The 20,684-nt window shown below is 45.2% G+C and overlaps 1 protein-coding gene across 6 annotated transcripts in view; it reads left to right on the top strand.

Annotated features, from left to right (window-relative positions):
• The window catches only part of LOC146869487 (RNA helicase MOV-10-like), a 567,813-nt gene that overhangs the window by 504,282 nt on the left and 42,847 nt on the right, over positions 1–20,684 (top strand). The gene's annotated exons all lie outside the window — the stretch shown is intronic.

The following is a 20,684-nucleotide window of genomic DNA, read 5'->3' as shown; positions in this document are numbered from 1 at the left end:
AAAGGGAGGAGCGGAGGGCTAGGAACGGCAGTTAGCCGTTAGCCCGGGGACGAGGAAGGAACTAATAAAGGAGCTGAGCAGTAAGAACCCTGTGTCCGTGTCTCTTCTTTCTACGGAGACTCAACACTCAAGGCTTCCGTTTTTGGTTTTTCTGTCGCAACTGCAATCCAGTGTAGCTCCTGGTTTCGCACTCGTCTCCAATCTCCAAATGTCGAACTCCTTGACTAACACTTAAAAACTCCTGTGGTACCGGACCCTATTTCGTCTGGTGGCCTAACAGACAGTAGCGGCTGGTGTTGTCAAAGAGTGGTGAGCCATTTGGTGGGGGAAGGGGTCACTGGACAAATGACAAAATCCTTTTTGAAAAAATTGACTTACCTGCAGCCGGCCGCGGAGGAGCCACTGCTGCATATAGAACTATCTCTAACCTGCCCTCCAGGCTCAATGCTGTATTGAAATCTGGATTTATTCAGCTACGAGTGGCAGTGTTGGTATAGAAATCTTTCTACACACTATGCCACTTGCTCAGTTCCAGCCTGGCCTGAAAACCTTTTTGCAACATTGGGGAATGTCTGCACATGAGGCTCGGGTTCTTCTCCCCTGCCCTTGGCTCCCATTGGAGTATCCTCTCTCTAGGCTGAGAATCTCAAGCCTGTTTATCTAAAGGAGAAGATGGCTCGTGCAAGAAACCATAGCCACTGCGTACTGCAAATAAATTGAGGGGCTTAATCATTTATTAAAACCAAAGAGGCCTGTGTCTTTCTGTTGAATTTCTGTTCCTTAAATGTCACATCATTATGGTACTAGAAAAGGAATGTTCCAGTCCACCTCCTCTGTGTAGAAAACTGTATAACACAAAGAAGGACTTGCAAACCTATGGAAACTGTCCTCAAAGGCCTAGTTCCTCCCGGCTCCGGTTTATTTGAAGCTGAGAATATTTAAGGAAAGGTTCTCTCACTGTTGGTGTCCTAATGTACAAGCAGGGCTTATGTTTAACGTTTTTCATCCGAGCACACTACATTTGCTTAGCTATAAGGCATATATATGGGTTTACATGCCATCCAGGAATCTGTTTTAAATAAGCCACTGGGCCTGTAAGAAAAACATTTGTCACACTTTCCTGGACCTTTGCTTGGCACTTGCTGAACTACCCGTAGTTCAACATATTGCTCAATGATCTTGAAAGTCGCCTCAAGATGTTCATACTCTGGATCCTTATGTATTAAGGCAAAGCTCAGATGGACTGTGACCTTTGTCTACTAGCTGTAAATGAAATTGTTGAACTGACAATCCTCTGTTAAGTCACTTGATGTCGTTAAACATATTGCAAGCTGGAGGATTTGGAGAGGATGGGGCCTAACTGCCAGGGAGGTCGACCTTGAAGCTGGGGAACCAGGTTCAAGTCTCGGCAGGGACGCTCAACATCCTGGGATTCTAGGCAAATCACCTAATCTTCCTCTGCCTAACAAAATATATATATATAGATATATATATATATATATGAATGTGTCTGAATTTTTGCAACTGGTGCTCATGTAATTTACTCTGATACCTTCGGGTCCAGTCCGCGCTCTATAAAACAAAATTTTAAAAAAGAAATTGGAGTGTACTCTCCAAAGCTGACAAAGCTTGAAAAACTCTCTATGGACTGCCCAGTTTACCTGGGATGTGCATATCAAATATGCATCTCACTTTGACCCCCCCCCCCCTCTAGCAACAGTAATCTATAGGGAAAACATTGTAGGTGGAATTTGGCATGATAGCAAATGAAACAGTTGGGAAAGTAAAAGTGGTGTAGCATCAAATGTGTTAGCATTCGGTTTAAGCCACTCTTTCCACGACCTGCCACCATATGCACCACAACAGATGTGTGGGTCTTTGGCAAATTAGTGGAACCCAAGACTGGTTTCATGGACAGTTCATGAGGAACCTTCAATGGATATTAAAAAGAGAAAGGTACAACGGGGAGCCCTGTTGAACTCTAAATTTGATGGCGACTAGGGAAGAGTTGCAGTTCTTCAGTGTAACACTAAACAATCTTCCAGTATAGATCTAAACCACCTCAAGGGTGCCTTTGAAGTATTGATCTCTCACACACATACTGTAACTGGAAGGCATTGCGTGCAGTACCACAGACATGAGTGGCTGCTGTCAAGGAGTTTGGACTTTGACCCTCAAAAGCGTTTCAGAATAATATGGGATTTAGGCTCAATAACTGAGGAACTAAACCTGTGATTTGTCCAGTAAAATAATACATTTACAGCCAGTGTGGCACACAGAAATACCACTTCACTTGCAAGCAAGCCAAAGCCTAGCAGTTGTTCTAGACCTAGGCTAATGTAGCCTGGTCCACTTCCAAAAAATCCTCTACTATGTTAATGTCATGTTACATGACAAAAGCAGGACAAAAGTTGGTTAACTACCTTTGAAAACAAAGTGATACTTCATTGTAGATTATATGTTCTTCACAGCCCTCAAGTCTCAAGGTAGATTTAATCAGGAAGTCAGTTTTAGGAATAGCAGTATATAGAGAACAGACACCAAGCATCCAACTCTGAAGGCAGAGCATTTGGGTCTTTCGAAGCTTTTAACTCCTTGTGATTGAGGATGTAATAAGGCTGTGAAACATAGTGCTTCTCGAGTTGTGGTGGAGCATACAATAAAGAGACTTATTTAATGCTTGATTTAATTTCAGCCATTGCTAATTACTCCTGCAGCATCCCTGTCTGTTATTTTGCACACCATGCCACCTCAGTTTGGGCCCAGTGTGGGAGAAGAACCCCAGTAATCTCCTGAACTTCAATATCATGTGAACATCTCATGAGTCAAATGAGTTATGTTAGTAATAAATGAATCAATCACTTCTAATCCAGTATGCAAGTAAAACACCTCTGTGTCTTATTTACATTGCAAACGTTGCCCTCTTTCACCAAAAAGATTATCCAAGGTTAGACTGTTCTGCATGACCATTGCTTTAATTGTTTTAATGTACTAATCTAAAGACCCTACTGTAGCTACAGCAAGTCTGGTATACTACTGTAACTAATATTCACATCATTCTTGGCTGCACCCATTGTAGGAGTAATTGCTCTTAAAATATTTAAAATCTCTCTCCAGAACTTCGTTTTACTCTCCACATTCTATGTTCTTCATCCACCTCCTCTATATGATACATTCTAGGAAAAACTAAAGCTAAAAAACATGAACCCACCTAATTTCCCAGCACGTTAAAATAAACAGTCTTTCCACAAACATAGAAGTTTCCTCTCATAACAGGTTCTCCTCCAGACAAAAGACCTCCTGTAGGAGAGTAGGATCTGCACTTATGTTGCCCTCACTTTTTTTCTGATGTATACACTGGTTTCTGGCTATAGTCTGGCTGGGTCCCTGCTAATTGGGGCCCTAGTCTCTGTTCTCTCTAAACGACTTGGAGTGCATATTAGATGCACTAGTGATTGGTTACTGTGGTACCTTATGAGCCCCTAGTATATGGTACCTTAGGTACCAAGGGCATAGGTACTTCACAGGCCTACCAGGGGCTGAAGCATGTATTATGCCACCCCTGGGAAGCAGACTAAATCTGACACCTCAGGCCTGCTACTGCAGCCTGGGTGAGGTAGTGTTAGCACTCCTCACAGAGGTATAGGTTCCTATATCTCATCATGCACACACACATAAATCTATCAGTCACCCCTATGGCAGGCCATATCAATCCTGATGGCAGGGTGCTTGGTTTACAATGTGATGGGGTGCCTCTGCCTGAGCAGGGCCCCTCTGCAGCTGGCAGGGTCTATTCCCTGTGGCTGTTTGTGGATGCGGTTAAACCATATACTCTTAAGTGCATTATAACCTCCCGGTTAATGCTAACTTTGGAATGACTGCATCAAAACATGTCGTGTTTGGTGTCAAACATCTTGGAATCATACCCCCACACCAGTAACTGGTGAGGGAGTATGATCCCACCCTTCTAGAGGGGATGACATGTACCTACTGTGGTAACACGGTAGAAATCTGAAAGAGCCCTGGCATCACAAAATGGATGCCACCAGCACAGACACCGGGCTGCCCTCCTGCTGCTGACCGAAACTCACAGTGGAGGAAGCCCAACAATAGGCATCCTGTCACAGGGAGGTGTCACCACCTTCCAGTCAGGATTTAGTGTATTGGAGCTGGGTGGGTGCACACTTAGAGTATTTTGAAGTCCTGCACTGGGGGAGCAGTAGGCTCCTCTGTGCATTTGCCAGCTCAAACCGGTTCAGGGGCTACCAGCCCCTGCTCTGGCGCAAAACTGGACAAAGGGAAGTTGGTGTAACCACCCACCCCCCTGGCCCTCCTAGAGGAGTGGTCATAGAGCTAGTCCCTTCCTTTCTTTTACTATAAAATAGGTACACCTTGCCATTACAAGTTAGATAACCCTGAATGACGCTTTACAAGAAGAATTCTGGCCCTTTGACGTTCCACTACCTTTGGAAGACGGAAGAATCTCTCTTGGAGTCAAGCACTGACTCCCCTGCTTGGCAGGCACCAAAACTTGAAACAATGGTTGCCAACTTTCCCGCTCCCGCCGGAGTCCGAAGTCCCTGCAACCCCAGAAGCAGATTTCCTGACCACTCATCCGCAATTTTGAGTCCCCAGCGAAGCTGTGGTGTCTGGACCCCACGAGTGACGAGGAACTGCAATACCTGGGAACCGTGCACTATTGTCGAGTGCAACCCCTTCACGACGTTCAACGAACTTGTGCTTTGGACCATTTGTGGCCCAAGCCTCCAGTAGGTTTTGCAGCGAAAATCGGAGGCCTACCCCGTCCTGAGTGACCGTGTGCTCCTGTGAAGCATTTCCTCAAGAGGCGTCTTTGCGATCCCTTGCCCGTTGGCTTGTGGGTCCCCTGAAGACTTTCTTATCGACTAAAAGGGCTCCCCTGGTTGCTCCAGGCCTGCCCTCACTCACCCTCGCTGGGTGAGTCCCTCAGACCTTGCTGGTCTGCACCATCGACTTTATTCACTCCACACAAGACTTGCTGTTGCCAAGGCTTGTTGGCTCCAATCCCGTTACCGACACCGCAGTCAGCTGCAGACGTCGTGGGACACTCCGAATCCAGCTGCTGGTCATCGTCGATCCCTCCTGGACCTCGTGAGCGAAGAGTCAAAACACCATCGATGACCTGAAATCACCCGACATCCGTGGGCATTCATCTACCTGGCCCCGAGTCACTGGTGACTGTGAACACTGTCCCTTCAATTTTCAGGTCTTCTACATCTTGAATCCAGGCTTGGATTCCACCGGACACTTCTTCAGTCGCCACAAGCAGCAAGTCTTCTTTGGTCTCCATAGAAAACAGCGACGCGACCCGACACCAAAAGGCACCTATGCACCCGGCTTCCCTGGGTGAGGTAACTCGTGCACTCCGGTGCCCTAGTGTGTGTTGGCCCTCGAATTAATTACCTTGTAAGTGGCTTGCTTGTAGACTTCCTCGAAGTACCCTAAAACCTTAAAAATCAAACCGCGACTTGCTCCATTGTAATCAATAGGGAACCCGCGGCTGTGTTCTCACACTGCATGCGTCTCCCGTGGGTCTGTTACTTACCTGCTATCACTGCAGTCGTGAAGCCCCAGCGATTCTACAGGCCCTAGCCCTTGTCATTCTGCAAGTCGACTTACCTAAACCTCTTTTTTAGTATATGGTCTGGTACGCCCCTAGGGCCCCAGCCATATTTTTGCTTAATTTATTGTGAAACGTTGATATTTGAATGTGTTCCTGGCTTCTAATCTCATAAAGAGATTAGTAGAGTGTGTCTAGAAATAAATACATATATATTTGATATATATACCTGTGTGGTGTCCTTTCATTTGGTAATTCAAGAGATTATAAGGTAAAACAAGCTGCTTTACATTCCTCTGAGACTTAGCCTGAAGGCTGCTCTCCACAGCTACCACTAGGATAGCTTTCTTTAAAAGGTTGTCTTAAACCTATCTACCATAAGAGTCGAATTGGACTGGTGCAAGGTGGCCACTATAACTAGTGACCAGCATATGGCTGGCCAACTTCTCACACCTCCACATCTAAGATTTTTCACGCATACAAATTCCACTTTCTCTTCTTCCCTAGGGTTACGCCTTTCCATACACATCTCCTTTTTTAGGTCTCGCCTGATTCAGCGCTTGCGCTGATCTGGCCGAGACATTTTGTAAACGGGCTTTTTAAAAGTGCTGCCGTGGCCTAAAGCTACAGTGCACGTGAACGTGCACGCGCGCCCTCCGTTGCACGCGATCGTAATCGCGGTTGCGATCACTTTCACTTTCGCGGCCGCGTTGCCAAAGCTTGTTGACAAATAGTATGTAGCCTGGCCCCATAAACAAGAAACATGTTCAGGTATTATGTTTCTTACACGCCCTTTGTTAATTTGTGCTTTACAATGCGATGAAAATCGACCAATTCCCTGTTTCGGTGACACCTTTCTGCCCTAAAGGCATAATATGATCAAGTTACTTCGCGCCTAAGTAGATGCCGGGCAGCACGATACACTATCACGTTTTCATAGCTGGACACCACTGACTCGTGTGGAATGTTCCATTATTTTGCTGTGGGGGTGTTTGTATTGTTTCATGATGTTGTTATGCAGATGGCATTGATCTGCTGCCCTGCGGTATGAGGAGGTGAAGAGGCATCCGGACTGCTGTGCTCAGCTCCTTGTCTATGTCCAGTACGGCACTGGGGTTAGGGGGGCACTGCTGCCCTTTGATGTCCGAGCCCACTGTCCCCCATCAACAATGGAGTCCTCTCGGGGCTGCTGGGAATCCCGCCATTCTTCTGGCAGTCTTTTGATATCTAGAGGCCTCCGTCCTCTGACCTCTACACTCCAGCACAATGATCCTTTCCAAGCATGGCCGCTCGCGTCAGAGTTCCTCAGCCCGGACAGAGGAGCAGGCGGTGCTTTCTCTGCTGTCAGACAGCTGCGCATCTTCTTTCCCTCGTCCCAATACTGGAATAATATTTTTTCGTTTTAGCATCTATATACTATAAGTCTAAGGATATGCTGGAACCGTTATGAACTTTTACTTATCTACAGTCTTTTCTATTTATTTATCTTTTACGATGCCACATGTTAAAATATGTGAATGGGACAGAGGAGCAGGCGGTGCTTTCTCTGCTGTCAGACAGCTGCGCATCTTCTTTCCCTCGTCCCAATACTGGAATAATATTTTTTCGTTTTAGCATCTATATACTATAAGTCTAAGGATATGCTGGAACCGTTATGAACTTTTACTTATCTACAGTCTTTTCTATTTATTTATCTTTTACGATGCCACATGTTAAAATATGTGAATGGGTGCCAACTATTAAATCGCTTTGTTTTAGCTCCCTCTCATAAACTGTCCTCCACTTGAACGCAATGCGAAGGGAACATTGAAGTACTCCCTCATCGCCCTTTTTTCCACATTTCGGCTTGTATCTTTAGTAGCCAAAACAGTAAAAAAAAAAAATTCTCAGGATGAGGGAACAGCATGTCTTTTAGAGACAGGTGAACATAAATGTCTCATTTAATTTAACACTCATGCTCAACATATCTCTAGCAAGACTGATTAAATACTCTATGCAAAAGCTGTTGTGAGTCATTCCTACCATCTCTTTTGTTTTGAGCTCCAGAGACGGGTTGCTGTTGAGCAATAAGACTCGACTCACACCGAGGCGTTTTAAATCATGGGCAAAGTGGGCTGAGGCCCCCCCAGCCTTTGAGGCCCCCTGATAAAGCTAGCTGTGTTCTGCAGAGAGCCTTGCCCTTATGATCTTGAATAATTGTTTTAAATACAATTTTCATTTAATTCTATTTTAATGTGGGTGATGTGTTCGATTCTATCACATACATTTTGCAGAGAAATGTTGTGTTTATGTCTCATTCAACATCCATAAAATAGTTTTGATTAGATTAAAACAGGACCTCCTATATGAGAAATGGGAGGGTGTCACAGAGATTATTTGCAGTAATATTAGTGAGCTGCTGCTGGGTTAACATATTAAAAATATGTCACTATCCCTGAATATTCTATGTAAACGCATTTAGAATTTGGACACGTGTGCCTGTGCACTGTCAGTGACCTGGCCAAAGAGGGCATGAAAAAGCTTGAATTGGATCATAAATTCAAAGCAGTTTCGAACAGGGGTCCCCAAAATACGTTTGGCCCAGGGCCCCCAACATCCTTAAGCTGTCCCTGCACTGAGGGCTATACGTACAAAGTAAAATTATGTTAGGATGCATGTTCATGGTGCTAGCCAGCGAGATAATTTCTCTCCTTTCAGAACAGCAGAAATGCTTTGTTCGCCTCGATAAACCTGTGCCCGACAGACACCTGCTTGTTTCCTCATTAACAGAGGTTAGTTGTTATTGGAAATCCTCAACTCCTCTTTAGCTTCTGAATTGGCCTATATTACATTTAAAAATGCAGAGTCCACCCCGCTGCTGAAAATCCCATGCTGTCCTGTCCTAACAAACTGCACATCCTTTTCCAGTCTTGTGGCTGGCACTCTTGATGACAGCCAGTAAACAATCAACAACAGTCATTTATTTAAGGAACCCATATCTTTAATCTACAGACTGAGGACTGCATTAGACCAGCACATGGGGCATAGTTGATGGTGAAGGCAATACTTGTTGATCTTAGAATAGCGGTAGATGGTGCTGGTGTTGGAGGCCTCAGTTTACTGTGTCTTTGCAACATTCAGCATTGTTGCCCAAACTGCTTTCCTTAAAAGGGTCATTATTTATTTTATTTATTTGTTTTATAAAGTGCAAAAATGTTTCCTTTTGGTCTCTTTAGAGCACTATAAGAGAATGTCACATAGAACATCTGTTTGTGCTTAGATGGGAATGTCAGAGCCTAGACAGTTGAAAAAAACATCTTCCCAGCATCGTTGCCCATAGTAATTAATGCTGCAGAGTCTAGGGTAGGCAGATAGAGCTCAAATCTGATGTGCAGCATCAGAAAATTCTAGACAGTGCAAAACTTTGGCTCCTGAAAATGTCTTGGCCATCATACTCTCCACACATCCTTCCTTGTTGAAAGATGATCCAAGTGAGAGCATCCAGAATTGAAAATAGCTGGATGCTGAATGGAGCTGAGGCTGAAGAGTTTGTTCCATAATCTCAGGACTTGACCCCCCAGGGATCTTACTCCATGCTCTAGGAGAGTTGCTGGATTACATTTGAGGTGACCAATCATAAGTCCCAGGCTAGGAACCACTAAGGTGCCTGATTTTGGGTTATAAGCATTTTACTCAGCTAGACCTTATATACCATGGTTTCAAATATCGTTTACTCCACCCCTATGAAGCACATCTGTGGACCCATTTGGTTCTGTGTGCATAGAAAGTTGGTGAAATTAATACAGGAAGTTTTGAGCAATATAGATGTTTGTGTTTTCTATGGAAGAGCCTATGTTAAACAAGCATTGTCATAGCAAATAGTTCTCGCCTATGAGAGCTATTGGCTTTGGCAAAGTTTTGTAGCCACGCTGTACAGCAGTGCAGATGATTTGCAGTGTGGCTAAACTAACTTAATAAAGTGCTAAAATGCAGCTAGGGTTAATGCACTTTTTTTTAAAGTGCGTTAGCGCTGGATACATCATAGTCCTTTTTAGGTCTCGCCTGAGCCAGCGCTTTAGCGCTGCTCTCACAAGAGCTTTTGTAAAAGGGGGATTTGAAAGTGCAAACCAGTGCTTTCAGGCCGCCAACTACAGTGCATGTGCGCCGGGCGCTCGCACCATTTGGCAGCCTGCTGATCACTTTCGCGGCCGCTTTGATGTTCTCAGTGAGCCGCGCGGCCACTGAGAACATCAAAGCGGCCGCGAAAGTGCACACCATTTGCCACCCCCTCCCTTATCCCACTTCCTGCTTGTTTTAGGTTTGGTTCGTGTGATATAATTCCATAACGTTTTTTTCCCGACATGCCCTCGGGAGGCTGCTCACGTTGTCAATGAATTTCATAATAATAGCTTTGAGATACAATTTGTTCCTCGCCATCAAGTTAGTTGATGTTACACAGCCACATCTAAGGTGGACCGTGTTACTACACTGACCAGCGGGCCATTAATCACTCTTGACCCGGCTGCTTTCAGCACATCTCACAGCGTGACACCCCTCCGGGGATTGCAAATCCGATCCTGTAAATAGTTCAGACTGCCGTGTGCGCCATTCGCAGCCCCTCTTTGAAAACACTGAAACGCGCGCGCCGGACTCTCTGTTCCGCAGTCACAACACACCAATTAAACGGTGACCGGTTTAACTTGACTGTGCTTTCTATGTGCAACATACCTGGAAATCATTTTTATCAAGGCTTCCCATGCACCAATTGTGCGCAATTAAGGCAGAAATGTTGCCACTGCTTCCTGACTAGATTCAATATGAACGCCCTCGCTGCACCCCGCGCGCCACTTTCTGCCCGTTATTCTGTTTTATTGTCACAAATCGAATTGAGGTCCAACGCATAGGTGAAATATTCGGTGAACAAAACAAGCATTTGCAATGCAATAGGTCTCGCAGTAACACGAGTTAAAGCTATTGGCATTGTAAATGACAATGCCAATAGGCATTGTTATTTGAAATGTCAATAGCTCAAACTGGCGTAAATGCGAGACCTAATGCATTGCAAATGCTTGTCTTTCCTGATCCACCTCCAACATAGGATGGAAGCCTGAGCATCTAAATTCCTCCACTTCTTCTTTTATTTCTTCCAAGCAATCTTCTTCCCTTCTAGATTTCTCACTATTACTCCTCTCTCACTATATTCTCTGATATAGTCATTCTCTTTATTACCCAATGGACACAAATAGTCTCTATTTAAATTAGTATTCTCTGTTTTGTGCAATCTCACTCAAATACTAAATATATTTACCCCTTCCGTTATTCTAATCAGTAAATAAGTTCTCTAAAGACATGTTGAAATCAGTCTGTCAACGAGAAATAAATTCTTTATTAAAAATTGGTATGAAATATTACAAGAAAATGAGTATGAAATCTCTAATTATATGTATGTCGAACCCTCCCTAGCTGATGTGGGACGGTAAGTACATATGTAGCACTTGCTCAATTTCATGAAGTCTGCATACCCCCTAATCATTTTAGAGTACATATTAGCCTTAAAACCACTAATAAATGCTCTTCATTTATTGGGATCATTTGTTTCAACTCTTTATGATTAGTTTTAACTTCAACATTTCTAATTATATATATATATATAACAAACTGGGGGTGTGCAGCTTCAAGATGTCCACTGAATCAATGAAAGTAGGAAAATAACTTCTTTATTCAAAACATTTTCTCATAAAAAGCCAATTGGTGAGGAGGGCGGACAGTCACTTTCGTTCTCAATAGAGGAACCCCTTCCCTTTTGACCTATCAACCTGTGTGGTCGTGGTGCAATACACTTTGTCACAAGAGGATTTATTCAAAATGAATCCATGAAAAGGACAACCATATTACGGCTGGATCCCCTCCCCTTTTTGCAACCAGAATTGGATTTGAAGTCGTTGACGGGCATATTTAGCCTACATTCAGTCGCTGATTTGTCGTGGCGGGGGCTTTCCACCACTAACAGACCTCGTCTTCACATATACCTGATGGACGTTGCTTCTTTTCCATCCAGGTTCAGACAGGAGCTTACTATTCACTGGAAAGGGTCACCGATTTCAACAGCTGCATACTTTACCTATGGTTGCGGATATATCTGCACTACAAGTGTACTCAGATTTGTGACACTTTTTGCTTGCCCTGAAGAAGTTCCCGCTATGGGAATGAAACACGTTGGCTGGATTGTGTAAAAATCAATTGACTTTTTATGAGAATTTTTTTTGAATAAAGAAGTTATTTTCCTACTTTTTTGATTCAGTGAACTTCTTGAAGCTGCGCACCCCCAATTTGTTATATGACTATTTGATCTGGAGCACAGTGATGCCACTAAACTGCTGGCGTAGGGGTAGTTTGCACCTGGTGGTACCTAATTGGGACAGAACCAATCTGCCATTCATGAAATAACCATATTCTGGGCTGTTTCAGATGATGATGCAGATACATCACAGTTATAGATACACTTACTGAGAACTCAACAGATCTATTCAGATAACCCCCGTCCACTCTTTTTGTGTTATATATCTAAATCTGTATTTGGTCCTGATGAAGGTGGTATAACTTCCCACCGAAATGTGCGTAGACCATTTCCAGACATTTGGGAATCCTACCAGAGACACAGATAAAAGAAGAGTTGATGAGATGGATAATGAAATTATCAAGTGTCTTTGTAGAAGTCAAACCCATACAGGATCCCATATATGCTTTGTATTCTATTGTCACTTTTGTGTTGTATGTATGTATGATTGTATGGTTGAACAGGTTGACAGGTAAGAATGTAGGTATGCTGGTTGTTTGTGGGGTTATTTATGATTTTGTGATTTGTACTTCAAATGTGCATAATTTATATGAATTTGTACTATATGTATGTTTTTATATGATGATTTGATGACATTATGAGCACAAAAAAAGAGAACAAAAATATACATAAAAGAGAAAAAATATATCTTTAATAAACAAAATAATGTATCAAATAAGCACATGTGATAAGATTTTGTATATGGGGAACATGTCTTGCGTATGAGCTTTTGGCCAATATTGTAATTAGATAGGTCAGTATAGAGGTTTTTCTTTCAATTTTGTGTTACTGGCTGTCTGTCGTACATGATTTGTCTAAGAAAATCTAGCTTTTTAATATTTAAGGTGCCTTCCAGTGGAAATTGTAAAACCTCATTATGTGCTGTATATATATTCCACTCGGAGATCCAGATGCATGTGTAGTACCCGACCTCCACCAAAATGTCATATGCTGCCATTGCCTCGCTCTGCAATTTCTGACTCTTTAGATATATCGCCTTGTGATTTAGGTTTTGGAAATACACCACCAATGTTTCACACTAAATAAACAAAAAACAAACTCAAAACGACAATAAATCACTGTAAACAAACTTAGCGGACAACAGCAAATAACAGCTCAGCTCTGTCAAAGGTCCACCTATCGCAACCTGACTCTGTCAGCAACCAACCAATTAGAATGTGGCTTTGTGATTGTCTCACCAGTACCAGAGTGGCTCCCTGGCTGAACAACTAGTCACAGCATGACTTCTTTTTGGATATTAAAAGAATTATGCAATACTTTAAACAATTTAAAAATCAATTAATCGTTTGTTTACCCTACAAAGGAATAAAAGTAATTATTTTAAGTAAAAGAACTCCATCACCAACCATAGAAGTTCAAATACGAACAATAGGAAACCACCAACTGAAGTTCTCACCAGGCAAACCCTGACCAGCAGAAATATGCCTCTGAGTATATATTTCTCCCCTGTGCACCCACGGTTAGCGCATTAATTCAAAATACATTTTCAATCCTTAAAATAAAAAAACTAAATTGTTCGTTCACAAACCCTATTGATGTGCAGTCGGTGCATCGCTCTACACACTATGGTACAGACAAATAATCAATATCTCAGTCTTGAAATTTTGACTAATCCTACAACCAACTCCAATCTTCAAATCGGTTTACAAATGTGAATAATATTGTAATCAGTCCAAAGTTGAGCCCAAGATCATCATCACATATCCAAATAGTTCAACACAGAAATCCATAATCACAACTCATACTTCAAAATACATTCAGAAACCTAGATTGTCCCTATTCATATTTACACTCAAAATGTGTTCAGCAACACACAGCCAATACAGCTAGTCACTTCCCAGGACGGTCCGACACCCGAAAACTAGCATATTTCCAAAATGTATTTTCTTATTTGATGTGTGGATTAAAGGCACACAACTTCAAAAATCTTTCAGGGGACCCCTTAAAGAGGAGCTGCTCTTAAGATAACCATCCTCTGCTTGAACCCCAATAATCTCCTGAACCCCAATATCATGTTAACCCCTAAATTTATCTTGCGCTGTGCAGAGATGTGAATCTTTTCCATGATCTAACAGTAAGAGACTACCCTCCCCATCGATGACACAAATTTAGCAGAGTACAGTCAAATTAGAAACTGGGACCACTCAAGAACTGAGTTTGAGATCAAAATTAAGTTTTAAAAGATTTCATGCAAAATTGTTAATACATACATTACAGAGAAAATACATAATTTACCATGAAGACTCGGATAGAGAAAACAATTATAAATTATAGTAGAATCCCTAGTTAGGCGATTAAATCCCCCTAAACTCATAAAGAGTCCTGACAGTATCCTAAGTGATAAAAGGCTCAAAATAAGCGGAATCTGCAAATTCAGCATGGTATCATCATGGTTGCATCACATTGGCAAATCAAAAACAACTTTGTAATTGTAAGATTTTTAGCACTAACTAATTTCTTAAGGTAAGAGAAATTGTCTGCCTGTGTCCTTAGCAATAGCACTCTGGAGATGTAAAACATAATATGAAAGATTTTTAAAACAATAGCTCATAGGCTTATGATGTTCTGCATGCTAATTTTAAGCAGCAATCCTTGAAAAAGTTTCATTCACAATACATGCTTTCTAATACCACAGCTTTTTTACTTCATCTATGTTTCTGCTGACACTGTGAGGAGCTAATACTCACAGCGGATCACTGATGGGAAGCGGGGAAGGATCAGGTGGAGGATTAGGGGAACTCCTGAAACTGCATCCATTTAAAATTAATGGATGGTGTCGCACACAAAAAAGGTAAAAGACACACAATTGATGGACGGAATGCAGAACAAATCAAAACATTCACCCCCAGTCAAGAGACCTGGGTTAAATCCATAATTCTTTTAGTCACCATGCTACCCCAGTTTAGACCTGGCCATATGCAAATCAGTCTTGACCCTGTGCCTCATGGGAACAGTCCATCCCGAACGGCCAAGTCAGGTCCTGCCTGGACCGGAAACAAGCATCCTAGGACCGGTTTCGGGGTTTCACCCCTCTTCAGCCAGGATAGCTTGATTCCAGTGGCACAGTGAGCCCAGGACCCACGTCTGGGCATACCTGGCGCACTTGGGGTGAGAAAGCAAAAGACATACAATTGATGGACGGAATGCAGAACAAATCAAAACATTCAACCCCAGTCAAGAGATGTGGTTTAAATCCATCATTATTTTGCTCACCATGCCACCCCAGATTAGACCTGGCCATATGCAATGAGTCTTGACCCTGCGCCTCATGGGAACAGTCCAGCCCGAACTGCCAAGCCAGGTCCTCCCTGGACCGGAAGCAAGCATCCTAGGACCGGGTTCGGGGTTTCACCCATCTTCTGCGGAAATGTGCCTAAAAGTGGTCACCCTCTTGTCCACGGGTCCAGAGACCAACAAAATAGAGATTGGCACTGGAGTTGGAATAAATAACAAGTTTATTACTCACTCATAAGTGGGACCACATCCACACAGCACTCAAGTGCTGCAGGAGGTAGTACACTAAATGCACAAACCATGTCCCTTTTATACCAGTTTTCTGCAATGTAAGCATGTGAACAGAAATAGGAAGAACAAGTTTTAGAAATAGTTATCTGCAAACAAGGGCAGATGAAGAACTACGTGGTCAGCAAAGTGGGAGGGGGAGCAGGAATGCTTATGGCAGCAGTAAATGGTCGACAGTTAACATCTGAGACCAGGTGCACTGGCAGCTACAACAAACCCTCAGCACGTACATTGCTTTAGCTGAGTCAGGAAGTCAACTAAAATAGATAACACAAGCAGAGTTAAAAGACGAGCTGCAGAGGATGGGAGAATTATGAAGGAAACTAAATGGACACCACAGCCAAAATGGCTGTCACTTACGCTAAGTAAAATATTACACATTTCCACAGATGACCCTTTTAGCATAAGCTAAGACATTTTCTTATGCTTTTAAAGGGGTACAATAAACATCATGTAAATCAATTAACATCATAGCGCTGACTTCTCGGTCTATTGCTAAACCGGCATTTACATTTTGGACTTTCCTTTTAGATGGTAGACAAGTAGTACAAGTGGAAATACAGAGGGGACAAAGCATTGCCCCGCATTGGATACAGAAGAGAATTGCAATAATTATGAACAAGGCCAATAATATTTTCAAACCCCACACAGAAAATACGCTCCAGAACCATCCATCCCAAGTCCATGTTCCTGAGTCTTGATGCATCTCAGTAGCTATTTTGTGTAGTTTGGAGATGACGCCTATACAGAAGGTGAATTGTCCGGTGTGAAGACACAACAGCTGGATCCGATGATACAGCATGCTTCAACTCGATCAGCCAGAATAGCATCTAGAACAAGTCTATTCTGCAAAGCAACCATACGGATCAATGCTTGTTCTTCTGTCATGTTCCCTAAGGCCGCAGTTGTCTGATTGATCACTGCTTCCATTGTACGGGTGAGGCGACGGACCAGCTTACTGTTCTGTACTGGGCCAACAAAGAAGACGAATCCTCTATTAAAGTCGATCTGGCACATGCATCAACAATGCCATTTGCGATTCCTTATTAGCGAAAAATAAGGATTCGCTAATAAGGAATAGCTAAAGGCTATGCATGTAGAAATCGCTTACAAAATAGCGATTCCTAAACATTCCTTAATTGCTACTTGCAAATTGCGAGTTGCAATTAAGGAATTACCTCCCCATTCATTCCTATGGGCCTAGAGGCCCATAGGACTGAATGGGAAGACTTTCTTAATTTGCCATTCTCAATTAGAGAATCGCAAATTGCTCATGCAATTTCAAGGGTGCCAGGGTGTCAAAAGGACACCCTGTTGCACCCCTGAAATCTGCATATGAGTACATCTTGCACACACACATGCCCCAAGGGCATGTGTGTGTGTAAAATGGAACTTTGAAAAAAGCACTTAAGTGCATTTTTCAATGTTTTTGCAAATTACCATGAAGTTCAACTTCATGGTAATTTGCTCCCCCTATTAGCGAAATCGCTAATATTTTTACTTTCATGCATTGCATTTAAGGAATCTCAATTTGAGATTCCTTAAATGCAATTGCAATTTAAGGAATCGCAATTTAGAGATTCCTTATTTTGCTATTTTTGCATTTGGGATGATGCATCCCAAATACAAAAATACCGGGAGCAAAGGGTCAGATTCTGAGAATCTGCCCGTTTGCGACCGGTTTTTGTTTTGATGCATGTGGGCCTATATTGTTCCCAAGTGGTCTCTGTCTGTTCGACTACAGAGACATCGATTGCACGTTTTCCCTTACCACCAGCATGGTGATCGAACAATTGCAACTCTTGATGGTAGGTTGGGGGAGCCAAAAACACAGGTGGTAGGAGGAAGGCTATGTAACAGCTACCAGACCAGCCTGAAGGTCGGAAGTTGTATGCCTTAATTCCACAAACAAAATAAAAGTGTGACGTGATGCAAGCAGGCTGCTTCGGCCTCTCGTAGACATCTGCAACACTATAGTAGAGTTACTGTGGCCCACTGCCATATCGCCTGTACTTTGTTGCCATGACCACTGGCCGCCTTTGTGTACATAGATAACAAGGGGTCCATTTCTTTTAGCCGACCTTGAATTTGGATACACATAGTTTGTTGCTGCACTTCCTTTACTATATTCTTTTATTTCTAAAACAGTACCTTTTGCTTGTGTGTCCCCATCTTCGTTGGGGTAACAGACTTTGTTCATTAGAGGCATATAGAAGTTTGAACCAAGCTGGGCATGAGCCATTGTGAGAGAAAGGAGGCTGTGACAACGGGATTACTTTTTTTTTTGATAAACAAGTTTTATTAGGTTTTGTAAAAACACAATAAGGAACATTGAGCCGGACAAACCACCACTGTGCAAGCACACGGAATGAGACCAATCTCCACCTGTCCCCACCCAAAGCCCCACCCCCCGCCCCCACCCCCCAACACACCCACTCAGAGTACATTGCCCAACCATTTCCCCCATACTCTACGATATTTCTTGGGGCAACCCCTCGCCTGGTAGAGAGTCCGTTCCTGGGCCGCGCACCAGTCTACACCAGCACTCCATTTGGCCAAGGTAGGCGGTTGTGAGTGCTTCCATGCCGCTGCAATATCCCGTTTGGCCACCATGAACGCAGTCATAAGGAACAGCTTCTCTGCGCGGGTACCCTGTAGACCATCAGTGATGCCCAGCAGGGCGTGTCTAGGATTGTGTGGCACTTCCCAGCCCAGCACCTCAGTGAGATCAGTCTCTATGCCCCTCCAGTAATCCCCAAGATCCGGACAGGACCACACCATATGAATGAAGTCGGCCGGGTCAAAACCACAGCGGGGGCAGGAAGCTTCAGCTGAGAGGCCCGCACGGTGTAGACGCGCCGGTGTAAGGTACGCTGTGTGGAGATAATATATTTGAATCAGCCGTAGCTTGGCTGAGGCCGTCACCAGCCGTGGGCCATAAGGGCGTCCCGCCAGTCCACCTCGTCCAGGGGCCCCACCCACCCCTCCCATCTGCCCCTCAAGCCGTTCTGGACCGCGGGGGTATTGTTAATAAGAGTGCGGTGTATACGGGAAATACCCCCCCTCCCTAGGTTGCCCAGCAGGACCTGAGCTTCCGGGGGACTATGGTCCGGCAACCGAACATCCAGGGGAGTGTAGGTGCGGATGGCGTGGCGCAGCTGGAGGTACTTGTAAAATTGTGATGAATGTAGAGAGAAGCGCGCCTGCAGCTCCGCGTAGGAGCACATGCGTCCCCCCCGCCAGACGTCCCCCAGCAGGGAGATGCCGAGCAGGTCCCATGATCGAAAACCCTCCAGGGCAGCAACGTCTCGCAACCACGTCCCATGCCAAAGGGGAGTGGCGCGAGTCAGCTGCCCGGTCCACCGGGTGTGACGGAGCGCCGCTCGCCAGGCCAAAAAGATCGCTCTAGTGATGTCGGGGCAGGAAGCGGGAATGGGGGCACCATACAGACGATCCAAAATGCAGGGGAAACCCAAGGCAGTTAGTTCCACCCTGTAGGCCGGGTCGGACCAACCCCCTCCGAACCAATCATGAATAACGAGGAGGCGAGTGGCCAAATAGTAGAGGTAGAGATTGGTCATACCGAGCCCTCCATCGAAGGTGGGCAGGCGACACGTAGCGAGGGCCAGCCGCGGTCTCCCCCCACCCCAGAGAAATCGAGTAGCCAGCCCGTCCATCTCGCGGAACCAAGGCCGCGGAAAGGACACGGGGGTGTTTTGTAGTACGTAAAGGAACCGGGGGAGGACCATCATTTTGTAGAGTGCCACCCTCCCCAGCGGATTAAGCGGGAGCGAGTGCCAGCGCGCCAGATCAGCCTTGGCCCTCTTGACCAGGGGGGCCACATTAAGGGCCCAGCTCAACTCTGGGAGAAGAGAGATCCAAATACCCAGGTATTTAAAGAACAGCCGGCGGAGGGGAATCCTGTCCTGCCAGTCAAAGCATTCCCTGGAGGGGTGCAGAGGTACCAGGACCGATTTGTGTGGGTTCAAATAGAGGCCGGACGCACGGCCGAAAAAGCCCAAGAGATGGAGCGCACGGGGACCAGATTGGGCCGGGTCGCTAAGGTACAGCAATACGTCGTCCGCATACAGGGCTATTTTGTCGGGCACAAGGTCCGGCCACTCCCAGCCCCGAAAAAGAGGATCTGCGCGGACCAGGGCGGCAAGGGGCAACAGCGGGCACCCCTGCCGCGTCCCCCGGCCGATCCGAAACGGCCGCGACAACGCCCCATTAACTAGCACTCTAGCACGAGGACGCGCGTAAAGGACCCGCAACATTCCAACAAACTTGGGGCCGAAACCCATCTGAGCCAGGACTTCGAATAGATAGGGCCACCCAACCGAGTCAAAAGCCTTCTCGAAGTCGGCGAGTAGGAGCGTGAGATATGGGGATATGCGGTGGCGGTGAGCCAGAGCCACATGAAGGCGACGCAGGCAGTGGCGAGTACCCCGATCCGGCATGAAGCCACATTGGTCTGGATGGACCAGGTGCGGCAAGAAGGGCCGAAGCCTCTGCGCCAGGACCGCCGCGTAGATTTTGATATCCGTATTAATGAGGGAAATCGGCCGATAGGCCGACCTATCACAAGAGGGTGGTGTGGACTTGGGCAAAACCACAATCGTGGCCATGTCGGCCTCTGGGCGAAAGGAGCCGCGTTCAACCGCCTCGGCATACAGGGCGCTCAACCGAGGCGTCAGAAGGTCTTTGTAGGTGGCATAAAATTCCTGAGGGAATCCATCCGGTCCCGGGGTCTTTCCCGCGGATGTGCGCCCTATCGCCTCCCCAATCTCCTCTAGAGAGATGGGTTCCTCCAGGCTCTCCCAGTCACCGGACCGAAGGCAAGGGAGCTTTAAATTATGAGCTGCAAGTAGCGAAACTAGGGACAATTCCGGCGCCCGGGCACGGTATAACTGCGCATAATATTGAGCAAAGGCGTTTGCCATGGCCACGGAGGAGGACTTAAGCTGGCCCTCCGAATCGGTGACCGCCGGGATAATGCGCGACGCCACCGAGTACGTAACCAGCCGGTGTAACAGAGCACCATTCTTATCACCCCACCCGTAGACCCGTGCCACCGAGGACTGGCAGAGGAGTTTAGCTGCGTCTAGCGACCGCTGGCGAATCTCCTCCCCTAAAAGCCGCAGCTGTCTATCTACAGCCGGATCTCCATCCGCGGGTAGCGATTGCTCCAAACGCAACGCCCGGGCCTCGCAGGCAGTGAGTTGT

The sequence above is a fragment of the Triturus cristatus genome, chromosome 1_1 (genome assembly GCF_964204655.1).
Source record: "Triturus cristatus chromosome 1_1, aTriCri1.1, whole genome shotgun sequence".
Lineage (NCBI taxonomy): Eukaryota > Metazoa > Chordata > Amphibia > Caudata > Salamandridae > Triturus > Triturus cristatus.
The sequence above is the reverse complement of the archived record's forward strand: the minus strand, read 5'-3'. Positions and strand labels throughout refer to the sequence as shown.